The following is a 15,645-nucleotide window of genomic DNA, read 5'->3' as shown; positions in this document are numbered from 1 at the left end:
CATAACTCCAGATCACTGGTGGTGCTAGCTGGGGCTGATGAGAGCCATAGTCCAAAACATCTGGAAAGCACTACCTCAGCTACCCCTGCTCTAAAACAAGGATGGATAATTTGTACTTCTCCATATGTTGTTGGACTGCTATTCACCTCATCCCTAAGCATTAGCTACACTGGCTGGGGCTGGTGGGTGCTGGAGTCTGTAAAGATCTTGGAAGGCCACAAGAAAAATCCAACAGCATATAGTCTGTCTCCATCTTAAATTTATTAAGGTATCCATCTGCTAAGTCTTTAACATTAACAAATATGTGTTATGCCAGTTGTACGCCTCCAGGAATGTAGTTCCTACTTATGAAGAAATTAGGTTTTCCTCTTCAGAATTCAAGAACAAACAAAAAACAAAGGCAGCACCTGACCTAACTAAGCAATTGTGAGAGAAAAAAGGCATTTGGGAGCTGACAGTTAACAAGACGAAGAATGCATTCCACACAAGAAAGCCGCCTATTCTGGTACACTGGTGGTCATCTGATAGATGGGAGAAATAATCCAGAAATTATAAGAATAAACAGGTAAAATAAGCTAGGATGGTGTTGTGAAAAAAGCAGTGGCTCTGAACGTTAAAGTTATTATCATTATTTGTTAAATTTGTTAGTCGCTTAGTCTTTCCCTAGGCAATTCAAAGTGATTTACAAACAAACCCACAAAGATACATTAAATTCCAGTTCCTTTTGTTTGAAAGAACAAACCAAACCCCTTGCATAATGTCTAGTACCAAATACAACCTATAAATAACATGGACAAACAATTGAACAGCAATCTGTCACAATGGGTGCGGGTGTGGAGGAAAGTATGAGGTTGTGGCTGAAGGATGCAGCAAGTTGCTCCTCACCTGCCTGTTACTCTGAGTAGGCAGGGGTTAATGCTGCAAATAGCCTGCGATGGCTTCTGAGGTTCCAGCTAGCTCAGTAACTTTGGAGTGAGGGGAAGGGGGGAGAACATTCTGCAACAGGTAACAGGCTCCACTTCCAACTTCTCCTCCTTCTGCAAATTTCATCTCTTGCCTTTAAAGGATTATACCTTTGACTCCTGATAGGATAAGCTAATGAAATGAAGACTTTTGCCCTTGTTCCTGAGAAGGCTGGGCTCTCAGCTGGGACTCATAAGGGCTCAAAACACAGGAATTAACCAATGACAGGGCAGGCCCAGGATGTTTTCCTGCCTAAAGGGAAAGACAAGGTGGTGCCTCCTCCTATTCCATGCCCATAAGCTGATTAGATCGGCAGTTGAATCATACACAGCAGGAATAGCCTGGGGACCACCATCACCGCCCTGCTGAATCTACTGCATAAGATGGTCACCTTACTTTACCTAATGATAGGGCCAGCACTCAACACAGAAAGTATGTAAGGCTGATAGCTGTAGACCCCTTCTAAACCATATATACAAATAGTAACCTTTCTGAGGCATGAAGATAGTATTTACCAAAAACAGTGAAAAAAGACAGTTAAGCAATGCCATGCCACATCATCTAATAAGCAGCAAATTCTTAACAAACTAGTACTTGATCAAAAAGGAAAAAGAGGAAAAAAAGCAAAACAAAAAAAAAAAAGGACAGAAGGAAGGAGATGGATGGGATCCAGTGATGAACAAGTGGGCTTCCACTCATGCAATGGAACTTCACTTTCCTCTTCTCCCTGCACCTCCTAAGCATGTCCACAAAATCTAGTCCAGGGCATAGCTGTCAACCTTCCCTTTTTTTGTGGGAAATTCCCTTATTCCAGCGCCGTTTCCCGCTGCTTCCTGCTGCTATCCCGGATTGTTAGATATCCCGTAGACTGTCCCCGGGACAGGTGAGGCTGCTGATCCCTTATTTTCAAATCTGAAAGTTGACAGCTATGGTCCAGGGGTGTCTCCCTAAACCTCTGGAGCAGATTTTGAGGATTCTTGTAGGGTTGGGGGGAGGGGGAGAAAGATGATGTCCCACTGCAAGAGTGGAAGGTCATTCTGCTGGCGTGCAGGCAGCATTTGATTCACCCCCATATACACAACATTCAACTCTATATGCAAAACTTTGCATCCTAAAAATAGAAGGCAAATGCCAATAGCATCATTGCTAGCAATTTAAGTGGTAAGCAAGCACTAAACCTATGACATATTGTTCGCGCATTTTAAAAATTGAGTCAGGATCTCATAAAACTTTTTGATAAGAGTTAGACTTAGTTTCAAAATACTGTAAGTTATTTGAGTTGAAACAGAACCATTGTCCATATCCTCTGTTCCACACTCCTTCACATTCCAATTTTTTAAAAAATGATATTTATTACTTTTTTAACATTTCCAACACAAACAACAAAAGAAAGAAGAATTAAAAAGAAAAAACAATGAAAATACAATACAAAAACGTTACATGGACTAAAAAAAAACAAATAAAAACAAGCAAAAACAGTTTAAAATCACCTCAAACATTTTCAATATCTTATATTTCATTCACTTATTTCCAGCGACCTCCTCCCACCTCCCTTTTTGTATTCCACTTCTATTATTTGTTTCAGCAATTCCTTTCCATCTTACTCTGTTTTCTGTTCTATAATTATCTTAACACATTCTTGCCATACTTTTCCTTTAATTTTCTATTAATCTATTTATACCTAATTCCTTATGACATTTCTGCTAAAGCCATACAATTTCATTCCAACATTTTTCTAACATTCCTTAATTTTACAATATCTCTATAAATGGTCTTTAAACTTTTTCTAATCTTCTTCCACCGACTCTTCACCCTGGTCTCGGATCTTGCCAGTCATTTCCGCTAATTCCATATAGTCCATGAATTTCATCTGCCATTGTCCAGTGCTTCAATGTTTTCAAAAAGCAACCATTCTCTCAACCAGCAAAAAGCAGATGGTTCACAGCAAAATTTAAAGGTCTGGCAGGGCAGGTCCTCCTCCTTCTTTGGCATCCATCAATATCTTAAGTTTTACTCGAGGCTTCCTGCCCTGCCAAACAACTCTAGGAGCATCCCTCTGCCACCTCCTGAAACCCTCCATCCCATCCAAAACTTGCAGTGTTTGAAACAAAAGCAACATCCCCAACAGCACAGCAGCCCTCATCCCCACCACAATAACTCGGCCCAACAGTGACAACTTCTGATTTGTCCATATTTCCAAATCCCCCTTCTCTTCAATCCAACATCCTTCACAGTTATCCTTAAGCAGATTCACATTTTTGGCAGTCATATCAACCCCCAAATACCTCTCTTTCTCAACCAATGTTAGTATCGCCTCCTGAAACTCTGTCAAGCTTTCCTTTTCCAATTCAGATAGGGTTCTGGTCCTCAAATTCATGCGTACTTCCTTAAGTTCAATCATAACGAGTGTCAACTTATGTTCGTCAGGTTGTCTTTGTATGGATGGGACTCTCCTCTCCAGTTGTATTGTTTTAGATTCAGCAGCAAGGGTTTTTCCCCTGACTTCATCTGCAGTTTACCATATCAAAGTAGATTCCTGTGTCAGTTTCTGAGTGGTTTCTGAATTAGTATTCACCTTTTGTCCCAAGTTATTTAAGCTTTCTACAGTTGAATCAATTTCAATATTTGCAACATCCAATTTCACATTTCTCACATCTATTTTCTTGTGGAGTTGTTCCAGCGAATCGTTTATTTTCAAAAATGCAGCCACTAAGGCCTCCTCTGTCAACATCCCGTCTGATTTTTCCTTTCCGTTTGCCATAACACTTAAAAGATTCAAGGTCAATTCAAAAGCCTCACACTTTCTTATCTTGCAGCTGGAAATTCCCCTAGCCCAGCTCCTATCAAGTAACCAATTTCAAAAGCTTCCACTAGGGGAAAGCGAATTGTATTTGTATCGGTCAGTATGTCCTCTTTTAAACACAGTTTCAATAATCCAAAGTTAGTTTCAATTTTCAGTTACTTTCCTCCTTGTTTAATAAAGTTTAATATTTTTTACTGATGAGAATTTAGTCCTTTACAATGGGCTTTCCAAGACTTTAGCTTGCAGCCTCTTTGCCTCAGTCTTATTTACAAAAAGGGGGGGTGGACTTCCTGTTTTGAACCTCCCCGTTTCGGTGCCAAATTAAAACGTTTAAAAATCCAATTCTTCACTCTACTCACGGGTAGTTGCTTTAAGATCAAACTGTCCACAGGAAAAAGTCTGGCAACAGCTGTGCGGCTTTGCTACGTGGAAGAAGCAGTCGATCCGAAGCACTGCGCCACTCACCCCACATCGCTCCGGATCCCCGAAACCGGGTTTCCCCACGAGTAGGGGAGGCGCAAAAGGTGCCCGCCGAATCCCACGTTCACAGGCTTCAACCGCCTGTGATTTTTAGTGGGTGTCCGCCTTCGCCGTGGCGGCCAGACCCGAATTTCCACGAGGCAAATTCCTCCCGGTCAGAGGAATTCCGCCATTGCCGGTGGCGCCAACCCGGAAGTCCCCCTCACATTCCAATTTTTAAGCAGCCCCTTCACATTGGCTGTGGGGAGGACTGCAGGGCCTGCTCCCTTCCAGGGCCTTTTCCAACTGGCCCAGGGGGCGTGGCCCAGGCCCTCTCTCCCAGCTATAAAGGGACTCCTGCTGCGGTGAGGCCTCGGACCATCAGCTGGGTGAGGACTGCAGGGCCTGCTCCCTTCCAAGGCCTTTTCCAACTGGCCCAGGGGGTGTGGCCCAGGCCCTTATTTGGAACAAACTTTTGGGGAAGTGTGGGAAGTGTTCTGCCATTGCTTCCCTGTTCCAGGTGGTTAATGTGCTTTAAAATGTCCTCAAGCAGTCGGTGGCAATTTAAATTTTTATTTCTTTTTTCCCCTTTTTTCCTTTGTTGGGGGTGGGTGGGTGGGATGGATATTTGGTTGGGGATTAATTTTAGTATAATTGTTCTGTTCTTTTTGTTGTTGTTGTTTTATTGGTTCTGTATAGTTTGTGTTTTGTTTTAAGGGGCGGGATCAGGGCTGCCTGGGAGTGGCTACCCAGCCAACACGATGGCTGGGACAAGTTCCACAGGGGGGGAAGCACTGGGACATCCGATCTCGGTGATCATGGGCAGGAGGCGGAGTTACGCTAAGACCAGACCATGTCATTACTGAGGAGGCAGGTTTAGTCGTTGTTTGAAGACTATCCCTGCCTCCGGGTCTGGCCTTGACCGGATGGATACTGGAATCAACAGGGGAAACCCACATGACCTGAAGGTGTTGCTGTGTAATGCCAGGTCAATGAGGAATAAAACCACTGCCATCCACGACCTGATTGTGGATGGTGGATTTGACCTGGCATGTGTGACAGAGACCTGGTTGGAGGAAGCAGATGGGCCTGTCCTTGCCGCTGCTTGCCCACCAGGTTTCTCTTACGCACAGCAACCCAGGTCATGTGGGCGGGGAGGGGGGGGTTGCAGTGATTTTTAGGAAGTCACTAGCTTGCACCGGGCATCCTACTGGGAAGATCCAGTTTTCTGAGTGCATGTTCTGGAAGTTGGGCAATAGGGGCAGTACAGGATTCCTTTTGGTGTACCAACCTCCCCGCTGCACCAAGGATTCCCTGTCCGAGCTGCTTCAGGTCATGGCAGATTTTCTCCTGGAGACACCTAGTTTGGTTGTCCTAGGGGATTTTAACATCCATGCTGACACGACCTTACAAGGGGCTGCTCAGGACTTCGTGGAAAGCATGGCCTCCATGGGGCTGTCCCTGAATAAGTTTGGCCCAACTCATAGTCATGGACATGCCTTAGACCTGGTGTTCACCTCTAGTGACGTGGGTAATCTGACACTAAGTAAAAGTGAAACAAAAGAAGTGCCATGGTCAGATCACTTCCTGGTGCAACTGGACTTCTCTGCGACCCTTCCCCTCTGCAGGGAGGTGGGACCAATTCGGATGGTCCGCCCCCGCCACTTAATGGATCCAAATGGTTTCCAGAGAGTGGTAGGGGATGCTTTATCCCATGTTGATGGGCTTTCAGCTGATTCCCTGGTGGCCCGCTGGAATGCGGAGTTAACCAGGGCTATCGACTGTCTGGCTCCGAAGCGCCCTCTCCGATTGCATGGAGCCCAGACAGCCCCGTGGTTTTCTTCGGAGCTGAGGGCGATGAAACAATTGCTGAGACGGCTAGAGCGTCGGTGGCAGAAAACTCACTCCGAATCTGACCGGACACAGGTTAGAGCTCAACGTTGAGCCTACCAACTGGCGATAGTGACGGCGAAGAAGACTTTCTTCACCGCCTCTATTGCATCTGCAGAAAATAGTAGCAGGAGACTCTTTCAGGTGGTTCGCAATTTAACAGAACCACCTTTACCACCGGGGCCTTGTAAAGACCCCAAGATCTCCTGCAACGATTTTGCAAAGTTTTTTGCAGATAAAATCACTCATATTCGGAAGGAGCTAGACACCACCGTGGGAGCAGGGCTGGGGCGGGAGAGTGCTGGAGCTCTGTCTGGTCAAGTTGCATGGAATCAATTTCAATCCATTACCCCAGAGGATGTGGACAGGCTGCTTGGACGCGTGAAACCAACCACTTGTCTCCTTGATCCTTGCCCATCCTGGCTAATAAAAGCAAGCCAGGAAGGGCTGGGCGATGGGCTCTGCGGGGTGGTGAATGCTTCCCTCTGTGAGGGAACACTCCCAGATCCGCTGAAAGAGGCGGTCATTAAACCGCTTCTTTAAAAACCATCTTTAGACCCGGCCAGTATGGCTAACTATCGCCCAGTCTCAAATCTTCCATTCTTGGGCAAGGTGATTGAGCATGTGGTTGCTGAACAACTCCAGGCACGCCTGGAGGATGCGGACCATTTGGATCCCTTCTAATTCAGGACTCATCATGGGACTGAAACTGCCTTGGTCGCACTGGTTGATGATCTCCGGCAAGCTAGGGACAAAGGTGAGAGTTGTTTCCTAGTTCTGCTGGATCTCTCAGTGGCCTTTGATACAATCGACCATAACATCCTTCTGGACCGCCTAGAGGGGCTGGGAGCTGGGGGCACTGATATACAGTGGTTTCGCTCCTTCCTCCTGGGCCGTGTTCAGAAAGTGGGGGGGGGATGAGTGTTCAGACCCCTGGACCCTCACTTGTGGGGTGCCTCAGGGTTCCGTCCTCTCCCCCATGCTTTTTAAGATCTATATGAAGCCGCTGGGAGAGATCATCAGGGGGTTTGGACTGGGTGTCCATCAATATGCAGATGATACCCAGCTCTACCTCTCTTTCATATCAGAACCAGTGAAGGCGGTGAAGATCCTGTGTGAGTGCCTGGAGGCGGTTGGAGGATGGATGGTGGCTAATGGATTGAAGTTGAATCCTGACAAGAAGTACTGTTTTTGGGGGACAGGGGGTGGGCTGGTGTGGAGGACTCCCTGGTCCTGAATAGGGTAACTGTGCCCCTGAAGGACCAGGTGCGCAGCCTGGGAGTCATTTTGGACTCACAGCTGTCCATGGAGGCGCAGGTCAATTCTGTATCCAGGGCAGCTGTCTACCAACTCCACCTGGTACGCAGGCTGAGACCCTACCTGCCTGCGGACTGTCTCGCCAGAGTGGTGCATGCTCTAGTTATCTCCTGCTTGGACTACTGCAATGCGCTCTACGTGGGGCTACCTTTGAAGGTGACTCGGAAACTACAACTAATCCAGAATGCGGCAGCTAGACTGGTGACTGGGGTAGGCCACCGAGACCACATAACACCGGTCTTGAAAGACCTACATTGGCTCCCAGTACGTTTCAGAGCACAATTCAAAGTGCTGGTGTTGACCTTTAAAGCCCTAAACGGCCTCGGCCCAGTATACCTGAAGGAGCGTCTCCACCCCCATCGTTCTGCCCGGACGCTGAGGTCCAGCGCCGAGGGCCTTCTGGCGGTTCCCTCATTGCGAGAAGCAAAGCTACAGGGAACCAGGCAGAGGGCCTTCTCGGTAGTGGCGCCCGCCCTGTGGAACGCCCTTCCACCAGATGTCAAAGCGATAAATAACTACCTGACATTCAGAAGACATCTTAAGGCAGCCCTGTTCAAGGAAGTTTTTAATCTATGATATTTTAGTGTATTTTTGGTTTCTATGGAAGCCGCCCAGAGTGGCTGGGGAAACCCAGCCAGATGGGCGGGGTACAAATAATAAATTATTATTATTATTATTATTATTTCATGCTTCCTTTCAGAGACAGTTAATGCAGCAGAAAACTAGAAATTAGCATCCAGAAATTAGATATTCCCCTACTTCCTGTAGTGCCATTACTATATATATTTCAGTGTTTTCTTAGCCTCAGGCAGGTTTCTACACTGTGTTATGGTGGGAAATCTTTTGGTTGTCTGGAGTGAGTGAGGAATGCATATTTCTTTCCCATTAAGGGATCACTGAAGATGGGGTATATGGTTCAAAGGCTGGCTGCCGGGCTCCCTAAGTTCCATAGCTGCAGGATCCGCAAGGGGTCAGTGCTTGGAGAGGCCATTCCATGGCTGCACAAAGTAGGCATGGGAAGATGGGGGTTGGGGAAGAAGAGTTAGAGAATGGCTCAAAGTCACTTTGAGTCACTGGCTCAAAGACTGCAGACAATATGTAGATAAAATGTCCAGCAGTGGAACTGACTTGACCAAGGATTATATAACTTCCCCCAAGAAATGCCAAAGCTAGGCCAGAGATGAGTCAGGGCCTAGAAGATCATGCAATGGACTAAGGCAGGCCTTTCATGGTGGATGAATTTGTTGAAGTTTCTTGATTTTCCTGGTTCTGCGGCAGTCAGCACCTGACAATAGGTGGCCTCTAAGTTATGGGGTGGAGCTGATGAGACTGTCTCACATTTTCTAAAAACAAACCATCTGATGTTGAAAAATTGTGCACGTACTTTGAACAGAAGATGCCTTGTGCTGCATAATGTGTGGCCTTATGAATAGTTTCCAACCTACAGCAGTGTCTTGACTGATTAAACAGCCATTCCATTATGCAACTCATTTTAAAAATTGCAACAGTTGCGGTAGAATCGCATCACAGCAAATCCTATAATATATTATGGGAGAGTGCACCTCTCTTTCCAACGTATAGTTTACTCCCTTTTAATTCAGCCTGGAATTTATTCACATATTATGTTGAGGAGATGTGGGGGGGGGGGCGGGGCAGGGGGAGGGAGAGAAGTGTTCGCTGTCCAATATACATTTTACAAGCCTGATTGCCACCATCAGGCCTTCTCTCATTCACTCATACCAAGCAAAATAATTCTAGACTTCACAGTCTTTCTTTGTACATATATCCTACCACACCTATAATCAGTCATTTCTATTCCTGCTTCCAGGAGCTTTTCAGACTGCCAATAAATATAACTTATGAGGCAAGTGACCCAAATGGAACGTGGCATTAATGGGGGGTCGGGAGGGGGGGGTCCCTGCCATAATTATATTTCAGGGATATGCTTTACATTTCTTTAGACCCCCTTTTTAAATAAAGTATCCAAATGATTCCTTTTGTGGCTGTTTTAAAACTGCAGCCACAAATTCAGAAGAAAGTGATGCTGATGATACATGCAGCGGTTTTCTGGTCCTCTGAGAGTTCTGAATGTTCAGAGGCCATCAGATTATTTCACAAACGTAGCATGTTGCAAGTGCTGTGTGTTGCCTTGCATTTATCCCTGATCAGTGTCGCTTCTTGACGTGCTGCCCAGTTTCCCAGTGTGCTTATGTCCCCCTGTCATACAGCAGGATAACCCCAAACTGCCCTGAAAATCCTCCACAGATTTTAATAAATAGTGCCATGGGCAATTCCCTTCCTAACCCTGCTTTCACGCTCTCTTACAAGTCATTAGGAAGTATATTGAACTATATGAAGTGCCCATTTGAAGGATGAGTCAATTAAAGATAATGAAATTCTCACAGCTCCAGAGCCAGAGGTCAAAGCCAAGAATTTATCGTAAATGTAGACTTCTCTCCTCCTCTGCCGCAACAACAAATAAAGTTTCCTTGCCTTGTCTCCCATTATGAAGCGAAATGAAGAGATGGTGTGATAAAATGACTTTGTTGCAGATGTCCAGATACTGAGTCTCCTATTTCTGAATTCTTACACAGAATACCTCTGAGTTCCTAAGGTGGCACATACTGTATGTTCTTCAGAGAGCTTGCTCAATGGATTCACTAGAAGAGTAACTGTATGGAACACAAGGTGATGACTCCCACTCATAAGAATTATACAGTCCTTGTCAAGAGCAGCCCAGGCCCAGGAACGGCTGAGACTTGATGAGAGAAAAATTAGGAGCCCAGTGTGGTCCAGCACTTACTGGGGCCCTGGAGAATCAACATAGTTGAAGCCTTATTTATCAACATGTTGAACTTGAAATATAAGTGGGGCTCAAGACAGTTCATTCCCAGATGAAGTGGGTGAATGAATGTAAGGGTTTCAACTAATGAATCAGATTGGATGGTCTCCTTACCACCAGTTCAGATATACAAAAATTGTCTGCACATGATACATTCATGTGGAGAACTTAGTGAAAAGATGTAACCCATCCACACTATCCATAGATAGAGCCATAGGTGTATTATTGGATATGATGCTATGTATTCTTTTCCACTTGTGACACTATTCTGCCACTAGTATATGGGGCATGTGTGTGTGCGTACACAATGTGACACTTATTGTGGAGTATGGTTAATGTAATAAATAAACCCATTTCCCTAAATACTTCTTTAAAGCATTTGTTCCAGTTTTCATTGGCATTCTTAACAGCTTGTTCTGCAGTTTGGGGCTAGTAAAGAACACTGAGCTAATATTTTCAACTATCTACACTGATATGGCACTCTCTCTTTTATGTTGTAAATGGTTATGAGCTGGAGAGAGGCCAGCCTTATTTGTCTTCATTAAAATTGAAGATGTTTAGCACATGCCGGCTAAACAGAATCTAGAGGTTTGGGCTCAGAATAAATCTCATTAGATTGTTTACCTTACAAGAGCTTCATCTTTTATACTTGGCTAAATATATGTAGCTCTGAGTCTGCAAGTAGATAAACACCTGTTCAAACACTGTTGTAAAAATGCTGAAACCTACTGGATTTTTCATGAAAAACTGGTCATTAGGAAAATGGAACATTTCTGATGGGGTGCATTCAGATGTGGGGAATAATGCGTTCGTTTTCCTGATTATACTGCTAGGCCTTCCGTCCCATTCAACAATGTTCCTTTCGCATTGCAGTACCTGTTGTGTCACGGAACTTTGGCTTTTGACTGATATAGAGGCATGCTGCGCTAAATTTAATTCACACCACTGGGCATGGTGTGATACAGCCACGGACTTCACTGGACAACATGGCTACTCCTCTACTCTTTCCACACATGCCTGCTTCTGTTCCCCCATGAAAACTGAAGGAAAGAATGGTATAATGCCCCAAAGTTTGTCACTTTACTCCCATGCTTTTCTGGTGTTGTTGTTGGCATCTGTCTGTCTCAAGAGACAATGGAGTACTCCTCCAGGGGTGAAGTCAAACCACTGTATTAGCAGCACCAAAGTGTTCTCATCTGGGCTCAAGCCTGAGCAGTGTGTAAGGAGATCTTGGGTTGCCCAGATGACAAGGCCCTCCTCTTGGTCTTGCTGATGTGATCCAAAGGAAAGCAGAGCAATATGTCTGGTACCAGCTTGGCTGCAGGAGTTTCCTGAAGGAGACGTACAAGGCGCCATCCAACCGTCTTAGGAACTCCACTCTGAATTTGTGGAGAGCTTTACACCTTTGCCTTTTCTTCTCCCAAAGATATCCCACAAGGCAGCAGAGCTTAAGGGGGCTGTAAAGGAAAGTAAATTAACCATCAGTTATGGGTGCTTTTGTTGAGATTCCTGCTTTGCAGGAGGTTGGACTAGATGACCCTTGAGATCCCTTCCACCTCTATGATTCTATTATTTCTGGAACCAAACAATATGGAAATGAGTGTTAAACATGAACTACTATCCATTAGTTTTATTGGAAGTGGTTCATTACATTGTTCAAAAACTCAAATACGATGCAGACTTTGAAAGTGAGGGAAATGTTGGGGGAATGGAATCAACTTCTGTGTGAATGTAGCCATAGCCATAGTCAATTTATTTATATACCATTTTTAAAAAAAATATTTGTGCTCAAAACAGTCCTCAAAAAATAAATAGGCTACAATAGAAATACATAATACATAGCAGAAGCTATAATATCACTACAACGTAACGCCAACAATTCCACTGGTAACAATTCTCATTTACAAAACATTATAAAGTGAGCATGAGCTTACTATTGTCAATTAACAATAGTCAGTATTTAGCACACGGTCACTGATAAAGCGAGGAAAAATATTTGGAGGTGATTATTATGTAAAAGAGTATATTTTTGTGATTTTCCTAAAACAAACACTGCATGATTTATAAGGTTGGTGTGTTTTTAGGTATGCAACTCAAGTCAAAGAGACAAATTGAGTGCCACCCAGTGACTTGACTGGGTTTTGTGTTAAGCCCATAGTACTAGAGCATAATGATCAAATTCAAAATATTTTGATTTAAACTGCATAATTGAGCCAAACAACTCCATCTTTTTATTATGCCATACATGTGGATAGGAGCATAACTGAAAGCATGGGGAAAATGTCATAAAGACACCCACACACTATTTTACAAATATAATTATAATTTCTCCTTCAGGTTTATAATAGAACAGGTTGCCAGGTTTTCTTTTAAAACGCTTGAGGCATTTTTTACAAGTATAAAATGCAATTTTCTCCTATTTGCCATTATAAAAACATATTGCTTCCCCGCAGACCACTAATACAGGGATAGTCTCCAATCTTACCTATTGGAGGTAAGATTTTGCAAAGACTAGAAGCACCAAGAACAAGACCATGAGATGCAAGGACCACATTCATGGAAGGCACACAACTTGCCTATACAAAATGCAGTGCTCAAATTATGGGGGAGGGGATCAGCCTCTTACCTCTTGTCACAGCTGCCTGAGCTGCTGTTTTTAGAACAGCATGGGAGAGTCATAGGTAAAGGTAAAGGGACCCATGACTGTTAGGTCCAGTTGCGGACGACACTGGGGTTGCAGCGCTCATCTCGCTTTACTGGCCAAGGGAGCCAGTGTACAGCTTTCGGATCATGTGGCCAGCATGACTAACCAGAGCAGCACACAGAAATGCTGTTTACCTTACTGCCAGAGCGGTACCTATTTATCTACTTGCACTTCGTGCTTTCGAACTGCTAGGTTGGCAGGAGCAGGGACCGAGCAACAGGAGCTCACCCCGTCACGGGGATTCGAACCGCCAACCTTCTGATCGGCAAGTCCTAGGCTCTGTGGTTTAATACACAGTGCCACCTGCATGGGAGAGTCATACTTTGGCTAAAACTGGGGAAGTCATGGGGTGGGGCTTATGGGTTTTATTAAGGGCCCCCTTCCTTGTCCCCATAATTCAAACATGAATAAAAAGTTTCATGGAACCATAGAATTGTAGAGTTTGAAGGGACCCCAAGGGCCATCTAGTCCAACCCCCTGCAATACAGGAATCTCAGCTAAAGCATCCATGACAGGTGGCCATCCAACCTCTGCTTCATATGGTCATCTTTTCTCTTGGCTTACACCAAGTCAGATAAATGGTCCATCTAGCTCAGGATTGACTAAACTGGCTAGCAGTGGCTCTTCCATATTTCAGTCAGAGTTCTCTCTCAGCCCTGCCTGAATATGTTGGAGATTTAACCCGGAGGTCCTTCTGCGTGCAAAGCAGATGCTCGACTGCTTAGCTCCAGCCCTTCCCCTTCCTGCTCTCACTTTATTTGACAACAACTATCAGACTTTTAGAAGACATCTGAAGGAAGCCCTGTATAAGGAAGCTTTTAATGTTTGATGTTTTATTGTGTTTTTATCATTGTTGTGCTGGGGCAATCTAGTCAGATGGGCAGCATGTTTGTTTGTTTGTGAATGACATCTTTGGCCATTATGCTTCCTTGTTCACAGGTTAAAGACTTTGCTCCACCACAGCCAAAGGTCAGAGTGGTCCATCACAATTGTTTGCAGGAAAGCATATATAGGGATGCTGCCTGCTGTAGTGAAGGGATACATTTTGATGTACAGAAGTTCATCATGATAGCTTCTATAGCTACACTGCCAAGGAGAGTAGAAAAATGCAAGGAGCTTCATTTATGCATTTGACATAAGGACCAGCTGACAGTCATAAAATGTTAAGTTGATCTCATTCGCTCACTTCCTTTGTGCAAATATGTCAATAATGATGATGATGTAGTATTTGTACCTCACCCATCTGACTGGGTTGCCTCAGCCACTCTGGCCGGCTTCCAGCATATATAAAAACATAGTAAAATATTATACCTTAAAAAGCTTCCCTATACAGGGCTGCCTTCAGATGCTTCCTGAAAGATATATAACTACTCATCTCCTTGACATCTGATGGGAGGGCATTCCACAGGGTGGGTGCCACTACTGAGAAGGCCCTCTGCTTGGTTCCCCATAGTAGAACTTGAAAGCCTTGTTATCACCACATTTTCTTGCCAGAGCAAGAAGAATCCGTAATCAATTACTCTGGCACTCCAGCAGATGACACCACCGCTGCTGCTGCAGTGGCCGCCACCACCACTGCTCTAAAAAGCATTATGGAGCAGAACTACCCAGAATTCCTCTTCCAGTGCACCCCTGGCTGTTGGGCATGTGGGCCAGATAAGCAATGCCTGCAGTCCTGGTCATATGAATTGGCTCTTCCATATGGGGCCTATGTATGCAACTGCTGCACTTTGTGTGAGTGCAACTCAAATGAGGGTCACAGGAATTCTAAATATCATAAGCACACACATGTCCAATTAATCGGGGGCAAATTATTACTCAGCTAAAATGTTTAATTTATTGATCTAACAACTGATCAGTCCATTGAAAATGCATCTCCCCTTTCCCACATAAAACTGCAGTGCCTATTGAACATTTTGTATTGCCCTCCATTAGGGACTCAAAATTGCATTTTTGAATTTTGATTTCTTTATGCCAGTTATGAACTCACCTCATCCTGAGGGATCAAGATGCACATTTAAAATAACAACTGAATAAAAATAATATTAAAATGTATTAACATATAAAATACTGCATATCATAAGAAACTGAATGTATGTCTAATGTCAGTTACAGTCTCAAGAAAATATTGCAATGTTTGCAGGATTACTGGAAATGCATCAGGCCCTTTCACATGGCCATTTGCAAGTGGTTGCTTGCATGGACTCAAACTCTATCAGCACCACCCAGCATGGCCAATGGGAGTTGTAGTCCAACAGTATCTGGAAGGGCACAGGCTCCAACCCCTGCCCAAGGCAGATGGCTCTCCTCATATACAGGCAATCACATCTCACCTACATATACATGCTGAAATCCAATTTCTTCTTGTGTTGACTCCCCAAAAAGTCTGGGGCTGGTATGTACAGTCATGTGGAAAGGTGACATGTCCAGCTCAACCTTGAATTAGTTTCCAGGAGAAGTAAACCTTAGTGCTGTTCAAACTTTAGTGTCGATGGAGCTTAGGGAGCTGTCCCATATATATATATATATTATTGAGTTTCCATTTTATAGTATTTAAATGCATCTTTATTTGTTATCTTAACTTTTAGTTCATATGAGCTAATTGACTTCCCTCCCGCCCGCCTCATGGTTTTCGTAATTCATTTCCATGTCATAGCATTTGTACCT

The sequence above is a fragment of the Podarcis pityusensis genome (genome assembly GCF_964106645.2).
Source record: "Podarcis pityusensis genome assembly, chromosome: 5".
NCBI lineage: Eukaryota > Metazoa > Chordata > Lepidosauria > Squamata > Lacertidae > Podarcis > Podarcis pityusensis.
This window is presented reverse-complemented; position numbering follows the sequence as displayed.